We start from the raw sequence: 23,688 nt of genomic DNA, 5'->3' as shown, positions 1-23,688 counted from the left end.
ATGCTGCCTTGATGTCAAGGGCAGTCACTCTCACCTCACCTCTTGAGTTCAGCTCTTTTGTCCATGTTTCAAGGCTGTAATGAGGTCAGGAGCTGAGTGGCCCTGGCGGAACCCAAACTGGGCGTCAGTTAGCAGGTTATTGCTGAGTAAGTGCCGCTTGATAGCACTGTCGACGACACCTTCCATCACTTTGCTGATGATTGAGAGTAGACTGATGGGACGGTAATTGGCCGGGTCGGATTTGTCCTGCTTTTTGTAGACAGGACATACTTGGGCAGTTTTCCACATTGCCGGGTAGATGCCAGTGTTGTAGCTGTACTGGAACAGCTTGGCTAGGGGCGCAGCTAGTTCTGGAGCACAAGTCTTCAGTACTATTGCCGGAATGTTGTCAGGGCCCATAGCCTTTGCAGTATCCAGTGTCTTCAGCTGTTTCTTGACATCACGTGGAGTGAATTGAATGGGCTGAAGACTGGCATCTGTGATGCTGGGGACCTCAGGAGGAGGCCGAGATGGATCATCCACTTGGCACTTCTGGCTGAAGATAGTTGCAAATGCTTCAGCCTTGTCTTTTGCACTCGTGCTGGGCTCCACCATCATTGAGGATGGGGATATTTTTGGAGCCTCCTTCTCCTGTTAACTGTTTAATTGTCCACCACCACTCACGACTAGATGTGGCAGGACTGCAGAGCTTTGATTTGATCCGATGGTTGTGAGATCGCTTAGCTCTGTCTATCGCATGTTGCTTCCGTTGTTTGGCATGCAAGTAGCCCTGTGCTGTAGCTTCACCAGGTTAACACCTCATTTTTCGGTATGCCTGGTGCTGTTCCCGGCATGCTCTCCTGCACTCTTCATTAAACCAGGGTTGATCTCCCGGCTTGATGGTAATGGTAGAGTGAAGGATATGCCGGGCCATGAGGTTACAGATTGTGGCTGAATACAATTCTGCTGCTGCTGATGGCCCACAGCGCCTCATGGATGCCCAGTTTTGAGTTGCCAGATCTGTTCGAAATCTGTCCCATTTAGCACGGTGGTAGTGCCACACATGAGGGGGAAAAAAATTATGCAACGAGTGGTTAGGATTTGGAATGCACTGCCTGATAGGGTGGCGGATACAGATTCAATAGCAGCCTGCAAATGGGAATTGGATAAATACTTGAAGGAGAAAAAAATTGCAGGGGCATGGAGAAAGAGTGGGGTTGCGGGGGAGGGGTGGGGGGGCGGGGGGGACTAACTGCATTGCACTTCGAAAGAGCCGGTGCAGACTTGATGGGTCGAATGGCCACCTTCTGTGCTGTACTATTCCATGATTCTATTTGTACACTTGGGTCCCAAAATTCCTGGGGCTGGAGAGGACAAAAAAGCAAGATTTACACTTGGGGGATCAAGGATTCTGTCTTCTTTGCAGTGGGTCTTTAGTTCCAGTGGTAGTAAGCCACGGGCAGATCTCCCTTTCATCTGTCCTACGTCAAGAGGCAAGTCTGGGGGACTGCCTGAGCTTCCCTGGGAAATTCTGCCCATTATGCTCTTAATAGGCCTCAACAGAGCTCTCACTGATAGCTGGCAGGAGTATCATTAAGGCCTTTAGAAAGCCTTAAAACATTTATTGGACTAAGTTAATCAATCCTGGAGGAAATCAGTTGCTTCACTTTCTAGACTTTCTAGTTGTAGTCCCGCCTCCTTCCCGACAGCTTAATAAAAATCGACCCCAGAGACTCTGGGTAGATTTTCCCGAACCTTTCAGGCTTTTGACCCACCTACTTCGACGTCCGGCCAATCCGCGTGATTTTCCCTTGATTGACCTTGTTGAGCCCACCCAGCGGGCTCAGCAGGCCAATTAAGGGCCACCCGGTAACAGGTGACATCACAGATAGAAATTTCATCTGTCAAGAGTTCTTGACAGATGAAATATCAGCGTTTGACAGCTGTTTGAAGCTGGGAAACACTGACAGTCTGAGTTCTACCATGAGTCACTCTGCACAGACTCAGTTAGAACTCTTACCGGCGCTCAAAGCTGAAGGCTGTCACTTTTCACAGATCGCAGCCGTTCAGCTTTAAGTTCCGGCTGAGTGATGCGCTCCCGACGGCTACAGGAAGAAAGGCTGTTAAGGTAAGTACAGGTAAGTAAAAGTTCTTCACACATTTTAGACACACCAAACATATTTACCTTTACACTCATGCACCCATCACTCACCTGAGCGCCAACATCGCGACCCCTCCAACTCCTTCAACCCGACGGCCCGCCTGCTCTAACCTGGCGTGGTTTGGAGCCATCGGGAAACCCACACAAAAACCCTCAAAATAGGGATTAGGCTAAAAACTGCCTGTTAACTACCTGTTAACAGGCAGTTAAGTGGCACTAATCCCTTCCCGCCTGGTTTTGGCGCGTCCCAGTGCGGGGTGGGTACCCGCCGCCCCTGAAACTTACGTGGGGTGGGGTTTTGGGCGGGATGGTGTCGGGACCCCCAAATTCAGGATTTTCCCCCCTCACACGCCTGAAACCCCGCCTGATAGCTTCACGAAAATCTAGCCCTCTGTCAGCACCTCTTAAAGAGACACACATCCTTCAGGTAAGTTGGCATTTAAGCTTTTTGACAAGTTTTTTTGATTTTACTGAAATAGTGGCTTGCCACAATAGGTGTTAAAAATTTTTAAGTGTGTAGGGAGTGCTGCTGGATGCTTGCAAGGTCTCAGATACTAAAGGAAGGCCTCCAAGAAGATAGAAAATATTGCAAATACTCAGCAGGTCAGGCAACATCCGTAGAGAGAGAAACAAAGTTCATGTCTCAGGTCAAGATGCTGCCTGACCTGCTGAGTACTTCCAGCATTTTATGTTGTCATTTCAGATTTACAGCATCTGCTCGCAGAGGGAAGAGGAAGACGCAGAAGAGGAAGAAACAGAAGAGGATGAAGCAGCAGAGGAGGAAACAGAAGGAAGGATGCAACCCAAACAGCCCCTTTCTGGCCGGGATGGAATCATCCACCTGCGATACCAGTGACCACAACCCCAATTCACCTTTCAACATTTGTCCCACACCTTACCTTCCCTCTGTTACTGACCATCACAGCGTCCTCTTGGCCACAATGCTAAAATAAAAGCCATCACAGAGCAAACTTTGCAATCCAACTTTATACATCTATCCATCCAATATGACATCAAGAAATCAACTCATCACCCTTATGCATTCTCTTAGTGACTGTCTTGTGTGTGCCTTTGCCTATCTTAGTGATGTCACACCATGTTACCCCAATGGCTGCAGCATGGCTGGTGGAAGGCTGCTGACTTTCAGTGGGGGACTCTGCAAATGACCTTGCAGGTCGACCTTGAGGAGCTGGTGGCTGGGAGTGTCAAATTGAGTGACGGTGTTGTTTCTTCTCCTTCTTCACTCTCCTCTCCCTCTTCTTGGCCAACCACTGGCTGGGCAGGCTGCATTTCTTGGGTGTGTGAAATGAGGAATCCACAAGGGCAGAGTTGTGGTGAGGGGAGGGCGGGTAAGCAAGAGGTGCATGCCAGAAGAAGGATAACGTATGAGGATACCAGCATCTTGTATCCTTTCAGCCCCGTCGCTTGCCAAATGCTCAGCCATGCTCCTGCCAAGAATGGCCAACATTGTCTCCTCCATGGGGGTGAGATGAGGCTAGGAATGTGAGATGTGCCTCGTGATTGGTACAGATTGTTGGTAGGTGAATAATTGGGGGGTGCAGGGGGCATGCATTAAGCAGTGTGTGAGGCTAATGGTGCAGTTGCTAGATTTTGAAGATGCATTCACTGACCTTGACCACTGGCCTGAGGTCATGAAGCTTCTTTGGGGACTGGTGTCAGGTGGTGGGGCGACACTGCTGGTAGTGATGGCCTTGGTGATGTGGTCCCACATCCTTCTTTCTGGATGGCCTCCTGGCCCCTGTGAGTAGAGGACCTCTCTTGCAGTGTTGACCCCCTGCACAAAGCTGGAGTGCTGCGTGTGAGATCCTGGGTGCCCCTTTCTTGCCTTGCTGAGCTGAAGTGTTAGTGCTGAAGCACTTTTCCCATTTTTTGAGGTTCGGAAGGGAATTCAGCTTAAATATTGAAGACTCCCATTTGGAACTTCTTTTTAATGTAATTTTTTTTAAAAAGGCAGTAAGGGCTAAAAATTGCATTTTTTCACTTCATTTTAATTTTTATTAGTTTGGAACGCATTGCCCTTTTAATTCATAGCCCGTTAATTACCCACAATTCCTTGCGACCTTCATAGTCTCGCTCCTCGAGGCTGTTAGAAGCCACTTCAGGACAGGAACTTCGATTGCCATGCCTGCACTAATGCCACCAGGAGGGCATTGCACAGTAAGTTAGTGCTGGGCTAAAAGTCTTTAAGCCCCCAGTGGGAATTTTTCTCTGGTCATGTTTTGTCCATTTTCAGCGGCCGTTAACCCGAGTGACACCGGCAACTCTCATGGCGGCCTGACATTTCCCCCATAATGTTTACCTTTTCAGTGGCAGCCTCCAGCGATTCCTTTAAGGACTATTGGTTTGGCTGCCATATTCCTGAGAATACTGATCGCAACATGCACGGCATATGCTGTGGTCATTTGCAAACAAATTTCGCAAAGAGGGCCTCAAACAGGTGTGAGGCCTCCTATTTGCATATGCAAGGGGCCTAAAACCTGTTTCAGGCACATGCCCTGGACACCTATGCAGCAGCCTTTATCAATATGGTGGGCGTAATGAGCGCAGACACACAGCCCACCATATTGGGCCCTTAGGTGCCCGTTTTACACCTGTAAAATGGGGTGCAGCGCAATCCAATTTGTGGGCCTAGAATTTTTGTTTCATGGGGTGGAAGGGAATGTTAATTCCTGCTGACGTATTAGAATAAGTGCAGCTAATTCATATTCCGTTCAGCACCAGGTAACTAAAGAACTATCTTGAACAGATGTGCTACATACTTCTAACACCAAGCTAATTAGTAGCAAAGAGCTGTGGTTCACACAGAGTATAAACCATGTCTGCACAGGCCTCATTTCACAGCTGGTCAAAGGAAAGACTTGCTGCTGATTATGGCAAACTTTTGAGTGGGAAGAAAAAAGCTCATTAAGGGAAAGCAAGAGGACAAACTCCAACAAACTTCACAGGCCCCATAGCCATGATGAACCACCATTCTGATCAAATACCCATAATTTCCTTTGACAACTGGAGACTGGCTAACACCTTTTCTTCATCCTAATCTGTCTGTGCGCTTTGACAGAAATTAGCATCCCTTCATGCAGCAGGGAGGAGTCAAGCTTTCACTATTGTATCTCCTCATCCCCTCACTAAGTAAACACTTTATTCAAGAAAGGGAAGAAAAGATGTGTTTTTAACCAACCTTTAGAGGATCTCTACGGTATTAACAAGTCATCACTAGTACATTGTTTTCACTTGTTAAAACTAGGAACAAATGCAAATCTTGGTCTGAAAGAAGGTTTTATCTGAACTTGGACAGCTCTTCACAGTAAAGCCAAAACCAAGATTAGAATTAAACTCATTTTACTTATGCATTTTTTTTCAGTGGCAACGAGGACAGCTGCCATTGAGCCGGCCTTTTGTGCTGTACTTATATTGTGTAAGCACTTCACAAACTGATTCCTCATCTAAACATCTGTACATATACAACCCCATATATGTATATACATATTTTAAACTCATAAATAACAACATGCATTTATATAGCGCCTTTAATGTAGAAAAATGTCCCAATTTTGCTTCACAGAAGCGTAATCAGGCAAAAAAGCAATAGAACTGTAACGTCCGTGTGTAATTGAGACACGGACTGCAGAAGTTGGTTATAACAGGTGTTTACTGAATGGAGACAAAACTGGAACTACTATACAAGGTTACTGCACAGGCTTATATACAGGGGTGGTCACTACTGGTACTGCAGTATACAGGGGCTGCAGAATATAGTTCCTTCTTCAAGGTACATACACTACAATTCCTCCCCTTTTAGCTAAACAGTACATAACATTCGATTAATAATTAAATAACATATTTACAATTACAGTTGCTATATACATTAGCTGAAGATAATCAATTATAAATTCAGTCTTTGAGGAGGCTTCCTGATTCTGTCCGGATAATGCCTCTTTGGGGTATCAGGTTCTTCTGGCAAAGTTGATTCGGGATCAACGTCGTTGTTTGGTTCGTCTGCTTCCAATATCACCGATTCTGAGGTAGATGCAATTGGTACTTCGGTTTCATCACCAGGTGTATAGGATCGTGGTGTAGATTTGGCATTTTCCAGTGACTCTAGAATCTGGTCAGCATGGCATCTTACAATGTTCTCTCCAACGTCCACGGTATACATTAGAGGTCCTTGCTGTGTGCAGATCGTTCCTGGCTGCCATTTCTCTGTGCGGTAGTCCCAGGCCAAAACTGGTTGACCTATCTTAAAACTCCTGGTTGGCCTTTCATTCATATTCTGAAACTGCCTGTTCTCCACATCTCTTCCGATGTTTGGCTTAACCAAATCCAAGCGGCATCTTAGTCTTCGATTGAAGAACATCATGGCTGGAGTTTGGTTGGTAACCGCATGTGTCGCATTCCGGTAGGCAAACAAGAAGTTATCCACCTTGTGTTGTAGGGGTATGTCTTCATTACACATTGCCTTGATAGCCTTCTTGAATGTTTGAACGAACCTCTCAGCCAATCCATTGGTGGCTGGATGATATGGGGCTGATGTGTAATGCTTAACACCATTGTTCTTTAAGAACCTCCGGAACTCTTCAGACACAAACTGTGGTCCATTGTCGGAGCAAATCTGTTCAGGCAGCCCATTTCTGGCGAATGTGGTTCGTAAGACTGTGATAGTTTTTTCTGTGGTGGTTGAGGACATTTTTATTACCTCTGGCCACTTTGAATGTGCATCCACCACAATTAAAAACATCGAGTCCATAAATGGACCAGCAAAATCAATGTGTACCCTTTGCCATGGAGATGAGGGCCACTCCCATGGATGTAGAGGGGCTTGTGGTGGGGCGTTTTGGACCTTCTGGCATCCTGTACAGCTCTTGGTCATCTCTTTGATTTCTCTATTGATTCCCGGCCACCACACAAACGCTCTGGCTAAGTTCTTCATTTTTACCCCTCCCAGATGACCCTCATGAAGCTCATTGAGCATGCTATCCTTCAATTTGGGTGGAATTATTACTCTGGATCCACACATCAAGATTCCTCTGCACACTGACAGCTGTTCTCTTCTCGGCGAGAATGCTGGCAACAGTGGTTCGCCATGTGCTGGCCATCCCTTCACCGTTAAATCATAGACCCTAGAGAGTGTCGGGTCATTTTGTGTTTCCTTTTCTATGTTTGCATTCGTCACAGGTAGACATTCGACTATGGTCGAGTGGAATATCTCCACAGGATCCACTGCAGGTGCTTCTTCCACCGTCGGCAACGGTAGGCGCGACAATCCATCAGCATTCCCACGCTGTTTAGTTCCTTTGTACTCAATGTCATATTGGTGTGCCCCTAGGAAAAGGGACCACCTCTGTAGCCGTTGTGCTGTCATTATCGGGACGCCCTTCTTAGGGTTGAAAATGGAGACAAGAGGTTGATGATCAGTTAGTAGAGTAAATTTCTGACTGTGCAGGTAGTGATTGAACATCTTCACCCCCCACACCAGGCTGAGGGCCTCTCTGTCAATCTGGGCGTAGTTACGTTCGGCTGCAGTTAACGAGCGTGACGCAAAAGCTATCGGCCTCTCTGAACCATCAAGGGATTTATGTGACAGTACCGCTCCAACGCCGTAGGGAGACATATCACACGCCAGTCTTATCGGAAGTGATGGGTTGTAGTGAGCCAATACTTCTCTTGAAGTGATCAGGCCTTTACACTTCTGAAAGGCCCGCTTACATTCATCGCTCCATTTCCATGCTACTCCAATTTGTAGCAGGGCGTTCAGTGGGTGCAGAATTGGGGACAAATTCGGCAAAAACTTATGGTGGTAATTCACCAATCCAAGGAATGACCTCAGTTGCGACACATTTTCAGGTGCTGGAGTCTTAACTACCGCTTCAATTTTGTCAGGGGACTTATGTAACCCCTCTTCATCAATCACGTGGCCACAATACGATATTTGTTTCTTAAAAAACTCGCACTTGGGGCGATTGGCTCGTAGCCCATGTTCTCTTAGTCTAGTGAGCACCTGCTGTAGGTTGGCAAGGTGTTCACTGTCATTTTCACCCGTCACTAGGATGTCGCCCAAGTAACACTGAGTCCCCGGAATCCCTTGCAGGACTTGTTCCATCGCTCTTTGCCATATAGCCGGAGCTGATGCAACTCCGAATACCAGTCGATTATACTGGTAAAGACCTTTGTGAGTGTTTATCGTGAGATATTTCCTAGAGGATTCTTCAACCTCCATCTGGAAATATGCTTGCACTAGGTCAATTTTTGTAAAACGATTCCCTCCAGATAGTGAGGTGAAAATATCTTCTATCCTTGGAAGAGGATACTGTACTGTGTGAAGGACTGGGTTCACAGTCACCTTGAAGTCCCCACAGATGCGAACCTTCCTTGGCTCCTCAGACTTATTGTTTAACGTTTTCTTCATGACAGGAATGATGGGTGTCGCCCACTCGCTCCAGTCTACCTTAGTTAACACGCCTGCATTCTCCAGATTCTCCAGCTCTGCCTCGACGGCTGGGCGAATTGCGTACGGTACCGGTCTTGCTTTGAAAAACTTGGGAATTGCATTCTCTTCTATTTTTATCAAGGCGGTTACACCTTTAAGAGTTCCCAGTTCTTGTTGAAATACCTCTTTAGCGTTAGCCAAGATTTTTGCCAATCGTCCAGGTGTGACGTCATCATCCTTTTTACCAGCCACCGTCAGTGCCTGAATGGAGTGCCAGTCTAAACTTATCTTTCTGATCCATTCACGTCCCAATAACGGTGGTCCACCATCTTGCAGTATGTACAGATACAATTTCTGTATTTCCTTGCCGTTGTATTCAACAGGCACCCTTATTTTCCCTCTGGGGTATACTTTCTGCCCCGTATATGTCTTCAAGACAATGGATGTCTCTTTCAAGGGTATGTGTGAGAATAGCCGCTCGTAGTCTCGTCGATTCATGATGGTCAGGGCTGATCCTGTATCCAATTCCATTTTGACTTGGGACCCTGCTATTGTGAGGGTGACCCAAATGGTTCGGTGATCCTCTTTTGTGATTACGTTGTGTCGTTTGAGACAGCTTAGTCTCTTGTTCCCGGATTCACTATCGCTCTTCTGGTCTTTGGAACTACTGTCCATCATCTTTTGTACTTTCCTGTACTTTTCCTTAGTAGTCTTTTTGTTGTCGTTAGTCTTCTTCCCGGACCTGCAAACTCGTGCAATGTGTCCCATCTTTCTGCATTGCCTGCATGTTTTGTCCTTGGACCAGCAGTCCTTCTGGTCATGGGTTGTTCTGCCGCAGCGATAAAATTTTTCAAATCCCCATGTCATCTCATGGGTGCCATATTTCTGTGGCTTTTGCTATATTTCCGCAGCTCCCCTTGCTGCTGCTTCATACGACACTGCCACGCTGAAAGCCTTATCTAGCGTCAGCTCTTTCTCTGAGAGTAACCTCTTCTGGGTTCCTCTCAGAGTGCGAGTCAGCAGAGAGTGCTGTGAGTTTGGGTAAATGTGTGAGTTAGGGTAAGTGGAGTGTTAGGTGCTCTTTTCAAACTTTAACTCTGTGGGTTGTAGTTAATAAGGCCTTTCTGGTGCAGAGTGACTGTTGGTAAACCATTTAACTGGTGTAATTAGAGGGTTTGATTTAAATTAAACCCAATTAATTAAAGGGGATACTAGCATCTATAATCGGGCAGAGGGTGTCCATAACTAACAATAAAAAATTTAATTAATTACATAGATTGGAGCAGGTGATGTGTTACTGTTGCGAGATGTGGGAGCCGGTGAACCCCATTGAGGCTCACGGTGATTACGTCTGTGACATGTGTCTGCTGCTACAGGAACTCCAGCTCCGTGTTGATGAGCTGGAGTCTGAGCTTCCGACACTGCGACACATCAGGGAGGGGGAGAAGTACCTGGACTCTGTGTATCAGGAGGTGGTCACACCTATGAAGTTAATTAATTCAGATGTAGCCCATGGTCAGGGACAGGATGGTGTGACTACGAGTGAGGCAGGTACGGGGATCCAGGAGGTAGAGCTGGAGGAGCCGCAGCCCTTGCTCTTGTCCAGCAGGTTCGAGGTTCTTACTCCCTGTGGGGACGGGAGCAGGGACGGCAGGGAGGATGAGCAACCTGGCCACAGCACCGTGGAACAGGGGGCCATTCAAGAGGGGGGAGTAACTAGAAATGTTGTAGTGGTAGGGGATAGTATTATTAGGGGGATAGATAGAGTTCTTTGCAGCCGAGAGCGAGAGTCCCGAAGGCTGTGTTGCCTACCCGGTGCCAGGGTTAAGGACATCTCCTCTGGGCTGGAAAGAAACTTGCAGTGGGAGGGGGTGGATCCAGTTGTCGTGGTCCATGTTGGTACAAACGACGTAGATAGGACTAGGAAGCCGGTTCTGTTAAAGGAGTATGAGCAGCTAGGGGTCAAATTAAAAAACGGAACCTCAAGGGTAATAATCTCTACCTGAGCCACGAGCGAATTTGGCTAGGACAAATAAAATTAGAGAGTTAAATGCGTGGCTCAAAGACTGGTGTGGGAGAAATGGGTTTTGCTTCCTGGGACACTGGCAGCAGTACTGGGGCAGGATGGAGCTGTTCCATTGGGACGGGCTTCACTTGGCCAGTGCTGGGACTAGAGTCCTAGCGGATCATATAACTAGGGCTGTAGAGAGGGCTTTAAACTAACTAGTGGGGGGGAGGTTCCTAGAGAGCAAATAATAAAAATGACAACAGAGAAGGTCATAGACTTAGGTAGCAGTGGGGAAATTAAAAACCAGAGCGTGTCAGGAAGGGGCAGAAGGTATGGAGTAAAAGGTAAAGTAATAAAAAGGGCAAAAGCAGGAACTAAGTGCCACACAACATATTTGAAAGTTCTCTATGTGAATGCACGTAGCATTCGTAACAAAATAGACGAGTTAATGGCACAAATAACTACATATGGGTATGATCTTGTGGCCATTACAGAAACATGGCTGCAGGGTGACAATGCCTGGGAATTAAACATACCAGGTTATTTAACGATCAGGAAGGACAGGCAGGAAGGAAGGGGAGGTGGGGTGGCTATGTTAATAAAGGAAGGAATCACTTTAATACAGAGAAATGATATTGGGTCAAAAGATCAGGATAATGAAACAGTTTGGGTGGAGGTAAGGAATAATAAGGGGAAAAAAACACTAGTGGGCGTAGTCTATAGGCCTCCGAACAGTTGCAACTATGTTGGACGGAGTATCAATCAGGAAATAGTTGAGGCTTGTAATAAGGGAACATCTATAATTATGGGGGATTTTAACTACCATATTAATTGGACAAATCAAATTGGGCAGGGCTGCCTTGAGGATGAGTTCATTGAGTGTATTAGGGATGGGTTTCTTGAGCAGTATGTAACTGAACCGACCAGGGGGCAAGCATCCTTAGATCTGGTCCTGTGTAACGAGACAGGATTAATTAAAAATGTCCTAGTAAAGGATCCCCTTGGAATGAGTGACCATAACATGGTTGAATTCCATATTCAATTAGAGGGTGAGAAGGTTGGATCTCAAACAAGCGTGCTAAGCTTGAATAAAGGAGACTATGAAGGTATGAGAGCGGAATTGAGTAGAGTGGATTGGGAAAATAGATTAAAGGGTAAGACGATACATGATCAGTGGTGTACATTTAAGGAGTTATTTTACAGCTTCCAAAAAATATATATCCCACTGAGAAGAAAAGGGTGTAAAAGAAAAGACAGCCATCCGTGGCTAGGTAAAGAAATTAAGGATAGTATTCGACTAAAAACAAGAGCATATAAGGTAGCCAAATCTAGTGGGAGGATAGAGGATTGGGAAAACTTTAAAAGACAGCAAAAAATAACAAAAAGATTGATTAAGAAAGGGAAAATAGATTATGAAAGTAAATTAGCAAAAAATATAAAAACAGATAGTAAGAGTTTTTACAGTTATATAAAAAGAAAAAGGCTGGCTAAAGTAAATGTTGGTCCCTTAGAGGATGAGACCGGGAAATTAATGGTGGGAAATATGGAGATGGCAAAAACACTGAATGAATATTTTGTATCAGTCTTTACAGTAGAAGACACTAAGAATATCCCAACACTGGACAAACAGGGGGCTATAGGGGGGGAGAGCTAAACATGATCAAAATCACTAAGGAAGTGGTACTCGGTAAAATAATGGGACTCAAGGCGGATAAATCACCTGGACCTGATCGCTTACATCCTAGGGTCTTGAGGGAAGTGGCGGTAGGGATTGTGGATGCATTGGTAATAATTTGCCAAAGCTCCCTGGACTCGGCAAAGGTCCCAGCAGACTGGAAAACTGCTAATGTAACACCGTTATTTGAAAAGGGCAGTAGACAGAAGGCTGGAAACTATAGACCGGTTAGCCTAACATCTGTGGTAGGTAAAATTTTGGAGTCCATTATTAAGGAGACAGTAACAGGACATTTGGATAATCATCATTTAATAGGACAAAGTCAGCATGGTTTTATGAAGGGGAAGTCATGTTTGACAAATTTGCTGGAGTTCTTTGAGGAAGTAACATATAGGGTGGATAAAGGGGAACCAGTGGACGCAGTGTATTTAGACTTCCAAAAGGCATTTGACAAGGTGCCACACAAAAGGTTATTGCTTAAGATAAAAAATCACGGGATTGGGGGTAATATTCTGGCATGGATAGAGGGTTGGCTATCTAACAGAAGGCAGAGAGTTGGGATAAATGGTTCATTCTCAGAATGGCAATCAGTAACTAGTGGTGTTCCGCAGGGGTCGGTGCTGGGTCCCCAACTCTTTACAATCTATATTAACGATTTGGAGGAGGGGACCGAGTGTAACATATCAAAGTTTGCAGATGATACTAAGATGGGAGGGAAAGTAGTGAGTGAGGAGGACATAAAAAACCTGCAAGGGGACATAGACAGGCTAAGTAAGTGGGCAGAGATTTGGCAGATGGAATACAATACTGGAAAGTGTGAGGTTATGCACTTTGGCAGGAAAAATCATAGAGCAAGCTATTATCTTAATGGCAAGAAACTGGAAAGTACTGAAGTACAAAGGGATCTGGGGGTCCTGGTGCACGAAACTCAAAAGGTTAGTATGCAGGTGCAGCAAGTGATTAAGAAGGCCAATGGAATGTTGGCTTTCATTGCTAGGGGGATAGAATATATAAATAGGGAGGTATTGCTTCAGTTGTACAAGGTATTGGTGAGACTGCACCTGGAATATTGCATACAGTTTTGGTGTCATACTTAAGAAAAGACATACTTGCTCTCGAGTCAGTACAAAGATGGTTCACTCGGTTAATCCCAGGGATGAGGGGATGGACATATGAGGAGAGGTTGAGTAGATTGGGACTCTACTCATTGGAGTTCAGAAGAATGAGAGGCGATCTTATTGAAACATATAAGATTGTGAAGGGGTTGGATCGGGTGGATGCGGGGAGGATGTTCCCGATGATGGGTGAAACTAGAACTAGGGGGCATAGTCTTAGAATAAGGGGCTGCTCTTTCAAAACTGAGATGAGGAGGAACTACTTCACTCAGAGGGTGGTAGGCCCATGGAATATGCTGCCCCAAAAAGCTGTAGAAGCTACATCATTACATAAATTTAAAACAGAAATAGACAGTTTCCTAGAAGTAAAGGGGAGCGGGCAGGAATTTGGACATGAGTCTAGGTTCGGATCGGACATGGCCCTGTGCGTAGCGGAGCAGGCCCAGGGGCCATGTAGCCTGATCCTGCTCCTATTTCGTGTGTCTAATTCTGTTAGATTCAGGAGATGGTTCTGTGATAGTAGATTGGCGGTTAGGATCAGATCAGCCATGATCTTATTGAATGGCGGAGCAGGCTCGAGGGGCCGATTGGCCTACTCCTGCTCCTATTTCTTATGTTCTTATGTTCTTATGTTCTTCACTCAGGAGTCCACAGACAAATTTGTCCCATAGGGTATCTGCCAGTCCTGCTCCGAACTGGCAGTGCTTTGATAGCTTGCGTAGTTCCGTAAGGTAATCAGCATTGCTCTCATCTTTATGCTGATTTCTCTTGTGAAATTTAAATCTTTCTGCTATCGGCAGCGGTGTAGGATTTAGGTGTTCCTGTAGGATATCAACAATTTCGTTAAAACTCTTCTCCATCGGTTTGACTGGAGTGATCAGGTTCCGCAATAGGCCGTACGTTCTTGCGCCCATTAAGTTTAGTAGTACCGATGCCTTTTTCTCATCGGCTACTTCATTTGCCTTGCAATATACTTCGACTCTTTCCACATACGTGGTCCAGTCTTCTATTGCATTATCGAAGGCAGTGATATTGCCAGTCTTCGGCATCTTGGAGATCTAAGATGGCGCCTCCCGCGCTTTGCCTTCTTCCCCGATTGAACAAAATGGCGCCTCCCGCGCTTTGCCTTCTTCCCCGCTGGATTAAGATGGCGCCTCCCGCACTTTCTGTCTTTTCCGCTGCTGCTAGCGCTGTTGCTGACGTTTTTATGCCTTGATGGCGACGCCCTATGGTCTTCGCGCACTTCCCCCCCGCGCTGCTGCCAACGCCGCTCTCCGCGGTCCCCGTGGCAAACTGCAGCTCCTTGCGGCTTTCTGCGCTTCTAATTTCTTTATTTTAATTACTGTTCCCGTCGTCAGAGCAGACCCTATGGGACACTTTCCTCCCTCTTCTCGGGTCTGTACGCTGCCCGGCTTCGTAGCACTGGCCGCGCCCTGTGTGCTCCACCCTCTCTCTCTCTCTCCTCTTCCCGACAACGCTGCTCGGCCCCATTGAAAAGCCACCCGATTGAGCTCTAGCCCGCCGCAGCCCAGGAAGGATCAGTGTACTACCTGCCACCAGCCCGATTAGCTGGAACACCATAGACTGGATAACCAAGCCCAGCTCTCGACAGCCTCTCCTGCAAATCTTCGAATTCGATGAATCAGAGGGCGGTTGCCCACGGTCGACACCCGTTTCTTCTGTTTGTTTTTTTTTCTTTTTGGATTTCTTCCTTCTGGCCTCGACCTCTGACAACTTTGCTTCAGGGATGGATCCCCGTGAGGTGGTGCAGAACTGTAGGTAAGTTCGGATCTGTTCGTCGCCAGTGTAACGTCCGTGTGTAATTGAGACACGGACTGCAGAAGTTGGTTATAACAGGTGTTTACTGAATGGAGACAAAACTGGAACTACTATACAAAGTTACTACACAGGCTTATATACAGGGGTGGTCACTACTGGTACTGCAGTATACAGGGGCTGCAGAATATAGTTCCTTCTTCAAGGTGCATACACTGCAGGAACCTAACAACAAGGTAATAGGTTATAGGGCTGGAGAAGGTTTCAGAGACAGCGGGGCAGTGGGGTGGGGTGTGACAAGACCATGAACTGATTTAAATACAAGAATGAGAATATTAATAGTGACGTTTTGTTGGTGGACCACTACTTTCACCAATAACACAGGCAGATAGTGTCGACCTGCTGGTGCGAACTGGGTGCAGGGAACGATGCCTTGGAGGTGATTTTCCCTGGATACTTTAGGCACAAAAGAGCCTCCAAGGTGGCCAAGGTGGGGCCTTAAGCTGAAAAGCCATTTTAACCTGCGTTTAACGCAAGGCGCCATCTTGGTAAAGGAGTTGAAGCTTACGCTCGAAACGACCGCCCAAATGGTGATTAAGGGGCTGATTGCCACTTAAATTGCCTACTCGTGCTCATTAAGGAGACTTCACGGCATTTTGGTCAACAGCGCTTGACCTAATGGCCTCTCCTAACAGTGGCCAGTTGATTGGAAGTAAACAAGTTATTGCAGAGGATTTTGAGCGCTACTTAAAAGGGATATTGTGGCGGAACCACCAGAGGATTATGGACAATTGTATATAATTCCTTTTACAGCAATGTAGTACAGCTGGGGGCTGCACCTTAAATGTATCTGTTAACTGTACTAGGGCTTCTTTCCTGTACGCCGCGTGATGACGTCATGCCGTCCGTCACGTGATTTCTCAACAGCGGGAAGAACGTCATGACGTCATGACGTCAGAGCTCGGAACCTTCTAGCAGTAGAGCTTGGAACCTGCTAGCAGTTGAGCTCGGAACCTGCCAGCAGTTGAGCTCGGAACCTGCTAGCAGTTTCTCGTCGACGTCCGACACTGCTGGCTAATCAGTGCCTCCACTTTTCACTCAGTCCCCTGCCACCGAAGCACCGCGATGTCTTGGTCAGTTGCCTGTGCAGTCCCATCTCCAAATGAATTCTCTCGTCTTCTCAGTGAGTTCCCTGAGCTCACCAGGCCCACATTTTCTTCTTCAGTCGCGAGGCACGGTGTGGCGCACCACATTACCACGACAGGATCCCCCGTTTATGCGAGAGCTCGAAGGCTGGAACCTGGTAAACTCTCGGCCGCCAAGGTGGAGTTCCACACAATGGAACGCTTGGGTATTATTCGACGTTCGAATAGTCCTTGGTCATCGCCATTACACGTTGTTCCTAAGCCAGGCGGCGGATGGCGACCATGCGGCGACTACAGACGCCTGAATGAGGCTACCACACTGGATCGGTACCCAATTCCTCACATTCAGGATTTTTCGACCCATCTGGCAGGGAATTCCATCTTTTCCAAAGTAGACCTCGTCCGAGGCTATCATCAAGTGCCCGTGCATCCTCAGGACGTCCCCAAAACTGCCGTCATCACACCTTTCGGGCTCTTTGAGTTCCTTCGTATGCCATTTGGGCTGAAGCATGCAGCACAAGCCTTCCAATGTCTCATGGATTCCGTGTTGCGCGATCTGCTGTTCATCTTCATCTACCTAGATGACATCCTTATTGCCAGTAACAGCACGAAAAAACACATTACGCACTTGCGTACCCTTTTTTCTCGTCTCAGCCAACATGGCCTTATTATCAACCCGGCCAAGTCCCAGTTTGGGTTGCACAGCATTGATTTCCTGGGACACAGAATCACCTCAGAAGGCGCCGTCCCGCTGGCCATGAAGGTGGAAGCAGTCACCTCTTTCCCTCTTCCTCAGACCGTCAGGGCCCTCCAGGAATTTCTGGGAATGGTCAATTCTTTTCATCGGTTCGTCCCCAGGGCGGCATTGTTGATGCAACCTTTGTACGAGGCCCTCAGAGATAAATCGGACAAAGACCTGATCGATTGGACACCCCAGATGGACCAGGCTTTCCTCGACACTAAGAACGCGTTGGCTGCTGTGACCATGTTGGCACATCCCCTTCCGGGCGCAACCATTGCCCTTACCACCAACGCATCTGATTATGCCATCGGGGCAGTACAGAAGCAGTGGGTCGATGGCACATGGCAACCACTGGCTTTCTTCAGCCGCCAATTGCGGAAGAACGAACGCAAGTATAGTACTTTTGATAGCGAGTTGTTGGCATTGTTTCTGGCCATCCGCCATTTTCGCTTCCTACTGGAAGGACGCCCATTCACGGCTTTTGTAGACCACAAGCCACTTACTTTTGCGATGGCCAAGACAGCGGAACCATGGTCGGCACGGCAACAATGTCATCTTACGTACGTATCTGAATTTACAACCGACATACAACATGTCTCGGGCAAAGACAACCTGGTGGCGGATTGTCTCTCTCGCGCCCAGCTCCACGCAGTACACCTGGGAGTCGACTATGTTGGTTTGGCAAAAGAACAGAAGGCAGACCCTGAAGTGCAGGCATACCGGACCGCACCTTCCAGCTTACAAGTGGCTGATGTCAGTTTCCAGGCCGCAGGGACCACACTCCTGTGTGACATCTCGATGGGCGTCCCACGTCCAATCGTTCCAGTCGAATGGCGCAGGAGAATTTTCGACACTATCCACGGGTTGTCACACCCTGGCATGAGAGCATCACAACGACTCATGGCAAAGAAATTCATCTAGAAGGGCATGCATCTCGACGTCCATGACTGGACCAATACCTGCGTGAGTAGCCAGAAGTCCAAGATACAACGCCATGTTAAGGCCCCAGTCGCCACTTTTCCGGTTCCGGAGCGTCGATTCGACCATGTGCACGTGGACCTGGTTGGTCCTCTCCCTTCCTCTCGCGGGTACATTCACCTCCTCACCGTGGTAGACCGCACCACCAGGTGGCCAGAGGCAATTCCTTTCGTTGCCACCACAGCGGCAGACGTCTCCAGAGCCTTCATCTCGTCGTGGGTAGCTCGGTTCGGGGTACCGGCTGACATCTCCTCCGACCAGGGGCCTCAATTTACCTCTGAGCTTTGGAACGCCGTAGCTCAAGGTTTGGGCACCAAGCTTCATCGTACCACCGCCTACCATCCACAGGCGAACGGTCTGTGTGAAGGATTCCACAGGTCCCTTAAAGCCGCACTGCCTGCTCGTCTCCGTGGGCCTAGTTGGGTGGACAGGCTCCCTTGGGTGCTGCTAGGTCTTCGCACGGCGCCTAAGGACGACCTGCATTCTTCTTCCGCAGAGCTGGTTTATGGCCAACCACTCAGAATGCCTGGCAATTTTCTTCCTCCTCACACGGAACCCTGGTCCCCAGCTCAGCAGCTCGTCAGCCACCAGGAAGCGGCTAGGAATTTCATCCCAGTGCGTACGTCGCATCATGACCTGCAGCGCTCCCATTTCCCGGTGGATCTTAAGAGTGCAGAATACGTGTTCATTCGGCAGGATGCTCGCAAAAACCCACTCAAACCGCCTTACACAGGTCCGTTCCACGTCATCTCGTCAGGTGACAAGTCCTTCACAGTCGACGTCGGCGGTAAGCCTGACCACATCTCCATCGACCGGTTGAAACCGGCGCATCTGGACCTGAGCGAACCAGTCGTCACCGCTCAGCCGCCTCGTCTTGCTCGTCCACCGTCGACTGCCGGTCCAGTACAGCCACAGTCATCCACCGAGTCGCCAGTGCCCGCCTCACTGGGTCGACCACAGCCAGCCTCTTCTTCTCCTCCGCCTGCGGCGTCATCCCAACCACAGCCAACGGCCAGTTCATCTTCTAGCGCTCCATTCCAGCTGCCGGGGTATCGCAGTCGGTCAGACAGACTTGTCAGACCCCCTTCTCGCCTTACCTTCTCTGTTAAAAGCAATTCTGGGGGGGCGCATGTGGCGGAACCACCAGAGGATTACGGACAATTGTATATAATTCCTTTTACAGCAATGTAGTACAGCTGGGGGCTGCACCTTTAATGTATCTGTTAACTGTACTAGGGCTTCTTTCCTGTACTCCGCGTGATGATTTCATGCCATCCGTCGCGTGATCTCTCAACGGCGGGAAGAACGTGATGACGTCATGACGTCAGAGCTCGGAACCTTCTAGCAGTAGAACTCGGAACCTGCTAGCAGTTGAGCTCGGAACCTGCTAGCAGTTGAGCTCGGAACCTGCTAGCAGTTGAGCTCGGAACCTTCTAGCAGTTTCCAGAGAGGCTTTCAAGCAGACCAGACCTATTTGCAGTGTATCCTACAGTTTCCTGTACAGCTTCGTTTGTTCATTAAATTTTATTGTTTTTGATTTTCTGAGTCGATCTCAATTCTTCGGCTAGGAACCCCAATTCCTTCAATATCACCTTTTACTGTTCGCTTGCTGCTGGAGGTTTGAAGAGGACTTTTGAAACACATCGGAAGACTTTCTGTGACACCGTCAAGACTTCACCAACACTCTATCAACATTTAGTCTGGATATTCTCTGAGGACTTCACCTAAAAAAAGTAAATGCTGTGCAATATTCCCCCTAATTTTTGGGGGTCTGCAGCCCCTTTGGCTGCGTGGTCCATTCGCAGTTTCGCGCATGCGAAATTTAACATTTGAAAATCGGAGTGCCGCGCGGCCATGCAGCTTAAAGGGAACATTGATACTGAGCTACTCTACCTTATAGGACTCACCAGGAGAAAGGGAGTGCTTGGCAGCTTGCTGGGGGTCCCCCTTGGTCTGCAGGAGGAATGGGAGGAGGAGATGAGGCCAGGCAGAGCAGCACCAGCTGCTGCAGGAGAGAGAGACAGGAGGGCGAGGTGGACTCCTTCTCCCCTGTGGGTACAGGGCATCCCTCCTCCTCTGGACCTCCTCCACCAGGACCTCCAGTGCTGTGTCCGAGAACCTGTGTGCCCTCTCACTACATCCCTGCTGAGCCATCCTGAAACCTGCCGCTGTGTGTCAGCCAGCACACTCCACACCTTCAGTGGAAGTGCGTGAGTGGAGCCCACATATACTGCTCCACGAAAATTGCCTCTAATCAGTTTGAGTGCGAAACCTGCTGGTGTCTGTTTTAGCCCCTCCAGGCAAGTTCAAGTTGTGGTAATCAGCAGTTAGGACGAAAATTGCGAGCTAAAAACAAAATTTCAAACAGGCGAGTCTTATTAGCATGGCACCCATTTTGTGCCTGTTTTCATCCTTTCACCAAAATAAAGCCCGTGTCAGAACAGGCGAGGCCCGAGGCCTGAGTAAGGTTTGCTCTCGGTAGGGTTGCCAACTCTGGTTGGACATATTCCCGAAGGTTTCACCACCTCCATCCGTCCTGCCCAGTCAAACTGCCCTTTTTCCCATTTCCAATATTTTTATAACTAATAAACAAATGTGTTCAAAGAAAAATGAAAAAAAGCACGCAATTTTTTTTAATGCCCCAAGGATTTTATTCTCGGGTTGTTCGCAGCAGTTTCCGGCAGAATAAGGAGGGGATATTCACGGGGAGGTGGGGAGGGCACGGGGGAGGCTGAAAACGGCAGAAGAACTAGCAAGAGACATAGAAACAGACTGTAAAAGCGCCTATAAGGTATCTAAAAAGGAAAAGATTAGCAAGAGTAAATGTGGGTCCCTTACAGGCTGAGAGAAGAGAAATTATAATGGGGAATAAAGAAATGACAGGGAAATTAAACAACTACTATTTGTGTCTGTCTTCTTGGAAGAAGACACAAAAAACATTCCGGAAATAGTGGAGAACCAAGGGTCTAGTGAGAATGAGGAACTGGAAGAAATTAATATTAGTAAGGAAATAGTAATGGAGAAATTCATGGGACTGAAAGCCGATAAATCCTCTGGACCTGATGGCCTACATCCTAAGGTTTTGAAAGAGGTGGCTATAGAGGTAGTGGATGCATTGGTTGTCATCTTCCAAAATTCCATCGGTTCTAGAATGGTTCCTGTGGATTGGATGGTAGCAAATATAACCCCACTATTTAAGAAAGGAAGGAGAGAGAAAACAGGGAACTACAGACCAGTTAGCCTGACATCAGTAGTAGGGAAAATGCTAGAATCTATTATTAAGGATGTGGTAACAGGGCACTTAGAAAAGAAAAATAGGATTGGGCAGAGACAACACGGATTTAGGAAAGGGAAATCGGGTTTGACGAATCTGTTAGGGCTAGAAATTCGATGCATTTGCACCTCCTGTTCACGCCTCCGGGGGCGCAAATGGGGCACAAACGACTTTTCGCCGGGTGCGGCGCCGCTAACTACTCCCACTAAATTCAGCGGGAGTTTAGCGGTGGCGATAACCCGTAGCGCCCCATTCCGCTGCGTAGGCAATCACGAGATCATCACCATGCGCAGCGCCCTGTTTTCACCCCACCTACAAAATTGGCCCGTGCCCCCTGAATCTGCACCGGGCACTGACAGCGACCGATTCAGTGGGTGGGAACAGAGCAGCAGGAGGCTTGTAGGGCACTAAGTAAAGGGGAGGTAGCAGACGGGGCAAAAAAAATCGTCCGCCTTACTTGTCGCGGCCTGTTTCGTCTTTCAATGCGGGGTCCGTGCTGCGACCTGGCAGCCCGGCACTCCTCTTGAGTGTCGGACTGCTGGCATGGCACCCCGCTCCCCGGTGGGCCAAGTAGGGCCCCTCAGAGTTGTGGGCTTGGGCCCACTCCTTTAATGAGGGGAGGGGCCCTTCCATGCGGCAGCCCTACGTGGCTCAGTGCGTAGCACTGCAGAACGCACTACACAGATATTCGGGGTTAGCGCTCTAAGAAGGAAGTGGAGCATTTGAATTAGCACTCTGCCTCCCTCTTGGGGTGCTTAAACTGAAGTTAGTGATCGCCGGCGCTATTTTTCCAAAGAAAACAACAGCAGCCTATCCAATCTTTCCTCATAGCTAAAATTCTCTACTCCTGGAATTCTCTACTCCTGGAATTCTCTAGTTCCTGTAATGTGGTGACCAGAACTGTACACAGTATTCTAGCTGCAGCCTAGCTAGTGTTTTATACAGTTCAATCATAACCTCCCTGCTCTTATATTCTATGCCTCGGCTAATAAAGGAAAGTATCGCGTATGTCTTCTTAACCACCTTATTTACCTATCCTGCTACATTCAAGAATCTGGACATGCACTCCAGGGTCCCTCTGTTCCTCTACACTTCTCAGTATCCTACCATTTATTGTGCATTCCCTTGCCTTGTTAGCCCTCTCCAAATGCATTATCTACACTTCTCCGGATTGAATTCCATTTACCGCTTTTCTGCCCACCTGACCAGTCCATTGATATCTTCCTGCAGTCTACAGCTTTCTTCCTCACTATCAACCACATGGCCAATTTTTGTATTATCTGCAAACTTCTTAATCATGCCCCCTACATTGAAGTCTAAATCATTGATATATACCACAAAAAGCAAGGGACCTCAGAATGAGCCCTGCAGAACCCCATTGGAAACAGCTTTCTAGTCACAAAAACAGCTGTCAACCATTACTTCCTGCCACTGAGCCAATTTTGATTCCAACTTGCCATTTTCACTTGGATCCCATGGGCTTTTACTTTTCTGACCAGTCTGCTATGTGGGACCTTGTCAAAAGCCTTGCTAAAATCCATGTAGACTACATCAAACGCACTACCCTCATCAAATTCAATTAAGTTAGTCAGACACGACCTTCCCTGAACAAATCCATGCTGACTGTCCTTGATTAATCTGTATCTTTCTAAATGATGATTAATACTGTTCCTCAGAATTTTGACAAATAACTTGCCCACCACTGAGGTTAGGCTGACTGGTCTGTAATTACTCAGTCTATCTCTTTCTCTCTTTTTAAACAACGGTACAACATTAGCAATCCCCCAGTCCACTGGCACCGTGCCTGTAGCCAGAGAGGATTGGAAAATGATGGTCCGAGCCTCCGCTATTTCCTCCCTTAACAGCCTGGGATACATTTCATCCGGGCTTGGTGATTTATCTACGTTCAAAGATGCTAAGCCCCTTAATATTTCCTCTCTCACTAAGTTTATCGCAACTAATATTTCACACTCCTCCTCCATACCAACAATGTCTGCATCGTCCCCCTCTTTTGTGTAGACAGATGCAAAGTATTCATCAAGAACTTGGGTCTGTACCCAGTATCTCGGCAGAATTCATGACTCTTTCAATCTGTGCCAGTCCTCAGTGTTAACTTTATTCTAACAAAGTGATTTGTTCTGTAACGATAAATGCCAACATTCTACTAACTTACATGCCAACACCTAATCAAATGCAAAACCAAATTTATGACATAAATAATCTCAGTCTTTACAGAACATATCACTATTCACCCTTGTGCACTCCCTTGGTGTCTGTCTTTAGTGTTCCTTTGCCTATCCTAGTGCTCCTATGAGGTTTATCCCCTGTGGTTATAGTTTGGGAGGTGGATGGCTGTTGAGATTACATTGAGGACACTCCAGAGGGTCTCG

This window comes from Somniosus microcephalus, chromosome 2, assembly GCF_052327205.1.
Source record: "Somniosus microcephalus isolate GS21.2 chromosome 2, FLI_Smic_1.0, whole genome shotgun sequence".
In the NCBI taxonomy this organism is placed as follows: Eukaryota; Metazoa; Chordata; class Chondrichthyes; order Squaliformes; family Somniosidae; genus Somniosus; species Somniosus microcephalus.
Note: the sequence above shows the minus strand (reverse complement) of the source record.